General features: G+C 38.5%; 1 pseudogene across 1 annotated transcript; it reads left to right on the top strand.

The window, feature by feature from the left end:
- The first annotated feature begins 237 nt into the window (after window positions 1–237).
- Window positions 238–4,481, top strand: LOC309494673 (zona pellucida sperm-binding protein 4-like; annotated as a pseudogene). Its single transcript, XR_014211765.1, has 10 exons — window positions 238–251; window positions 346–507; window positions 1,025–1,077; window positions 1,157–1,278; window positions 3,370–3,467; window positions 3,539–3,688; window positions 3,775–3,967; window positions 4,035–4,182; window positions 4,267–4,339; window positions 4,405–4,481. The product of XR_014211765.1 is annotated as a zona pellucida sperm-binding protein 4-like (transcript).
- The last annotated feature ends 1,542 nt before the right edge of the window (window positions 4,482–6,023 follow it).

The following is a 6,023-nucleotide window of genomic DNA, read 5'->3' as shown; positions in this document are numbered from 1 at the left end:
CCTGCTTTCTGGAATACACCCCTGGTTTTATGTATGTTCAAAAATTGTGGAAAAACAAGATTTTTTTTTAATTTAAGAACCAATAGAATCACCCAGTTGCATAAACTCCCACTCATGCAAGTCTGGAGAATCATGACTGTTAATGAAGAGGGAGGGATTATCATTAATTAGCCAAAGTCTGTAGAGTACAAAATGACCAAGGGGTAGCATCTAAACAGTGTGACTAGCTGTTGAACAATGGCTGGAAGTTGGTGTGCTGTTCAGTTTCTGGCACTTTGTGTTTGGATCTGTCATGCTGTTCCAAAATGGAATCTGCCCCAGAATCCTCAAACTCTGATGTTCCAGCAAACTGACCAGCGGTTTCAACAGCCAGTTCAACAGCAAGCTAGTCAATGGTTTCCTCAGCAGTTTCAACAGTCAGTTCAACAACAAGCTGGTCAACAGTTTCCACAGTCAGTTCAACAGCAAGCTAGTCAACAGTTTCAGCCTAAGCAGCCAGTGGCACAGGCAGAGCTCCTTGACAAATGTGCTGTAGCTGATTATGAGCAGATCCAATGTGGACCACCTGGTATCAGTGGTGCTGAGTGTGTAGCTTAGGGTGACCATACGTCCTGTTTAACCAGGACATATCTGGCCAGGATTTCGAGATCGCCCAAAATGCCCGGGATTCGGCTTTTGCTTTCTACAGTCACCATTCATTATGTTTACATTATTACATTATTTGACACTGACACGTACGTGCCAGCTTTGCAGGTCATGCATTCTGCTTCACACGGATCCCGATCGAGACGAAAACACAGGAATTTTCTTAGCAATGCTAGAACGCACATCAACCGATCACTTGTTTACCGTTCATGTAAACACTACATTTAGATTCACCAATCGGAATTAATTCAGTCCTACTGAATCAAAAGGTGTGCATGTAAACAAAAAGAATGGCAACGAGAAAGCAAAAGCCGTATCCCGGATATTTTGGGCGATCTCGAAACCCCGCCGGACATGTCCTGGAATATGGTCACCCTAGTGTAGCTATCAACTGCTGCTTTAATGGACAGCAGTGCTACTATGGGAAGGCAGGTAAGAGTGTTGAGTCAATGTAAAAGTGTTCATGTTAAAGTTATCTTCAGCAATAACCTGCTCTTGTAACTCATTCTAGTGACTGTCCAGTGTATAAGAGATGGTCAGTTTGTGGTGGTGGTGGCTAGAGATGTTACGCTGCCTCGACTGAGCCTGGATTCAGTTCGTCTCCTGGGTGGAATTGACCCACCTTGCAGTCCTGTGGGATCCACACCTTTCTTTACTATATACCAGTTCCCTGTCACCCCTTACGAAAAAAAGTATACTTCAAGTTCATTTTATGAAGTATACTTGAGTAATGTTCAAGTATATTTTTAAGTATATTTTATGTAGTAAGTATACTAATGTCAATATGTACTAGTAGTAAACTTGTAAGTGTACTATTTTAATACCGCTTGGGACTAAATTGGCCCACTTGAAGTATATAAAAGTATATGTTTAAGTGTACTATAACAGTAGTAAACTTTAAGTGCACAACTAGTTCATAATTATGATTCTCATTTGTACTGCAAGTGAACTTATGAGTATACTAGTAGTTTACTAGTTTTATACTACAAGTTTTCTTTTAATGTACTCTCAGTAAACTACTAGTTTTTTATACTTGAAAAATACCTTTAACTCTACTTTAATTTTAAAAACATTTTATTAGCTTCATGCATCCTTTTTATCAACACTTGAATGTCAGTAAGTTTCATAAAGAAAGGCAACATTTTAAACAAAATAGTTGAGAAAATCAAATTTTTGTCAAAGACTACGCCTTGATCAGATCCAGAACGATGATCAAAACACAGGTGGAGTAGATCGAGTCCAACACCTCCAAAGCTTCACAGTCGTTTTCTCTTCATGGGTTAGGCCCACGCTTCATTTCATTTGGAAACATTAAGCAGTTTTGATTTACAAGCTGTTTAATGTTTGATATCACATTATTTTACATTTGAGTGAGCAATCACTTGTTTCAGCTTCTTCTTCTCCTGTGTTTTGATCCGGAGAATCTGTACTAGAAGATGTGTCATAGCGCCCCCTACCGTATACCAGTGAAAACATGGATAGCTGGAAAATTCAGTCAATGGTGGGGAAAAGTTTAATTAAAGTAAATATGTACACTACCAGTGGACTAGCCTACACAAAAATTCAGATACAGAATTAGAAACATATCTGTTTTATATCAATATTTCAATCAATATTTTCAAACAAAGTTTCATAAGACTGTATATGAAAAACGATGTAAAAAAAAAGTATATTTAATAGGCTACTCAATCAAAAGAGTTAACACAACTACAAGCCAAGTATACTTTGAATAATTAAAATTTTAAGTATATCTCTTCTTCTTCTTTCGTGTGTCGTCATCAAATGTCCAGCTCAGTAGAACTCAGCCACGTTCTCATCTCAGGTCCCACGTCGAAGAGGCCGGCCTCCGAGGGTGGTTTATACAGTGGACAGGTGGTGATTATGTGCTCAGCGGTCTGCTCTGGCTCCCCACACTCACACACTGCTCTGTCCTCCAGGCCCCACTTCCTCATCGATGCTTTGTAACGTCCAACCCCAGTTCGCAGGCGGTTTAGCAGCATTGCCGGCGTGGCAGATCCTCTCCTATATGGCAGTATCTCGATCAAAAGATTGAGTACAAGAATAGGCCAAATATACTTGGACTTTTCTCTCAGTATAAGTCAAGTACACTTAAGTGTAATTAAGTATATTTTTGAGAAGTATATAAAATGTAGACTGAAAGTATGCTTTCTTCTTTTTAGTTGAAAAGAAGTATAATAGAACACTTGAATAAACTTATTTTCCATGCTTATTTTATTTACTCTAAGCTATTCCACCCGAAAGTTTGTTACTATATAAAGCTGAACATGTTAGTTTAAAAGACGGTGTGTAATATTATGTTTTTAAAAAAGTATTTAATAAGCTACTCAATCAAAATAGTAAACACAAGTACAAGCCAGGAATACTTAGAATACTTAATTATACTTTTAAGTATATCTCGATCAACAAGTATAGGCTAAATATACTTAGACTTTTCTGTCAGTATAAGTCAAGTATACTTAAGTGCAATTTGAAGTATATTTCTGAGAAGTACATAAAGTATATTTCTGAGAAGTATATAAAAAGTAGACTGAAAGTATACTTTCTTATTTTTAGTTTAAAAGAAGTATACTAATAGAACACTTGAATAAACTTCTTTTTCGTAAGGGACTGCATGTGGCACAAGCATGATGGTGAGTAGCTGCTTGTGGTTTTGTTCTGCATGGCTTAGAATGGGCTAGATGCCAACAGTGTTACTATTTGCAGGAGGACGGTGGATATGTGGTTTATGAAAACAGAATGACCTCCTTGTATGAAGTGGGTATGGGACCACTTGGTTCCATCACAAGAGACAGCCATTTTGAGTAAGCTTTGTGTATGCTTTATCATAAATGTTAATCATTGACATGCTACAAGCTCACTGTTTGTTGCTCAGGCTTCTCTTCCAGTGTAGGTACTTCTGTGGAAGCTCTGGTTGTGGAGGTTAACACTGTTCCTCCACCTCCACCAGTAGCTGCTCCTGGACCCCTCAGGGTGGAGCTTAGACTAGCAAATTGTCAATGTGTCACCAAAGGCTGTGCAGAAGGTAGGTTTTGGTCCCAAGTATGCCTAAAACCTTTCTAAAACTCTGGGTTGCATCAGTTTCTAGTTAAACACTGTATTCTTCCTCAGGGGATGAGGCGTACACTTCCTATTACAGTGATCCTGATTATCCAGTAACAAAAGTCCTGCGGGAGCCTGTGTATGTTGAGGTGCATATTTTGGAGAGGACAGACCCCAACATTGTCCTGATGCTGGGACGTTGCTGGGCGACATCTACCCCCAGTCCACTCATTCTACCCCAATGGGACCTTCTGGTTGATGGGTGAGTAAGGCCAGTCTTTATCCATAGTGTGCTGTAAGGCCTTTCTGACTGCCTCTTTGCCTTTCAGATGCCCTTACCAGGATGATCGTTACCTGACCACATTGGTTCCGGTGGCTGGATCATCTGGTCTTCAGTTTCCAACCCACTACAAGCGCTTTGTTGTGAAGATGTTCACATTTGTAGATCCAGCATCACTGGCTCCTCTGCAGGAAACTGTATGCTCCACAGCCTTGCTTCAAACTCTTAATATTAGTGCTTTTTATAGTGAATTCTATGGCTTAACCCTTTCCCTCTGTTAGATCTTCATCCACTGTAGTACAGCAGTGTGCCATCCGTCTTCTGGCTCCTGTGAGCAAAGCTGCTTTAGGAAAAGTTAGTTGACTTTAGGAACTGAGAATTTATTTAAATGCCCCTCATGCTTCTACCACTTTTTACAGGAAGAGATGTGCACGTCAAGACCATCGCTAGTGGGCAAACTGTGGTGTCTAGTGGTGAAATTAACCTGGTCATGTAAATTTTGTTTTAATAAACCTCATGAAACTCAACATTTGTTCTCTTTGGTATTAATTTCTAAGTGGAGTTGGATGTTTCATGACTTCTCTCAGTTTGACTTATAGGGCCATACTACTAAACCTTTTTTCTTGTGCATTTATTAACAATTTCTGGTAAACATTTGTATTCCCAGATAGTAGACATATGGTATACTCTGAAATATGTACACGAACAGGTATTTCATATCTGCCTCAGGATTATGGCCATTTACATGAATGTTCAGAATAAGTCTTTAACAAATTGTCAGCCATTTTGCTTTCAGAAAATGTTGAATACCAACCTCGAAGTTAAATATTATATAGGCTTTTTACATGATTTTCATATAAGGTGTCCAATTCTTGCAACCAGTTTACATTTACAGATTAATTGAGATTATTGTATGAATTTGAAATAGCACACTAGCATGCCTCTTACTATTTCTGCCATAAAGAGAAATAAGAGAAGTGTGTATGCTTTTCTGAATTCATCCATTTAATTCCTGCCAAAGTGCAATATCTGTGCAGTGATTCTCAGGAGATCACACATACTGATTTTTGGACATGGCCTCCTTTACTCTTGGAGGAAAAAGATTTTGAAGCCTGATTTAGACTGAACTGTTACTAAGTGTAAGAAAGAAAAAAATCTTTATTCTGAACCTTGCAAGTTGCAAGGACTTTGCCATTAATAGTGCAGCCTGAAAGAGTATAATGTCCCCACTAATGGAGAAAACTATGAAAGGCAAGTGAATTAGGCATGAAGAGAATTTTTCTAACAAGGCAGGAAGCAACACAGTCCTGTTAACTGACATGTTTTGATGAGCTAAAAACATTAGGCCTGTTCGACTTGAACCGGCGCTGCAGACCGATCAGTTTATGACATCAAAGTACCATGAGAGCGATTCAAAAGCATACAAGCCCGTCTGCTCTCTATTCGCTCTCGTGGTACTTTGATGTCATTCACCGATCGGTCTGTGCAGCGACGGTTCAAGTCGAACAAGCCTATTATTAAAGCCACATCAGATGTCAAATGGATATGTTGGATTGAGCCACTGTGAAACTTGTTTACAGCTTTACAGTTTTTTTTTTATTTGCTTTGCTATTTCACAAAAAAAGTGGTGCATCTTCAAAATCGTTTAAACTCTGAATTGTTCACACTTGGAACGCAGCTATATTTTTAAAACTTGATCTTGTGCTTTCATTAGTCATGCATATTTTATTTCCACATGATGATTGTCTTAAAACTCTGAGAATATTGTGACAGCAAGTAAACTTATTTTGCTGTAGAGGAAAATAATACTAATTAACCTCAAAATTGTTCCAGTGGAAAAAATCTCACAAATGTTGATTTCCAGAATGACAAAATTAAGAAGAGCATAGCCATTCAAAAATGTATTGATATGAGATTTAGTGAAATGGTCAACAGGAAAATTAAAGGTCTGACCCCTGAAGACATATTGCGCAACCGCAGTCAACAATATACAGCTGGGTCTCTTTAAACTTCAGAAAAAAGTTTTTTTTTAAATCAT

The sequence above is a fragment of the Leuciscus leuciscus genome (genome assembly GCF_965113295.1).
Source record: "Leuciscus leuciscus genome assembly, chromosome: 3".
NCBI lineage: Eukaryota > Metazoa > Chordata > Actinopteri > Cypriniformes > Leuciscidae > Leuciscus > Leuciscus leuciscus.
This window is presented reverse-complemented; position numbering and strand designations above follow the sequence as displayed.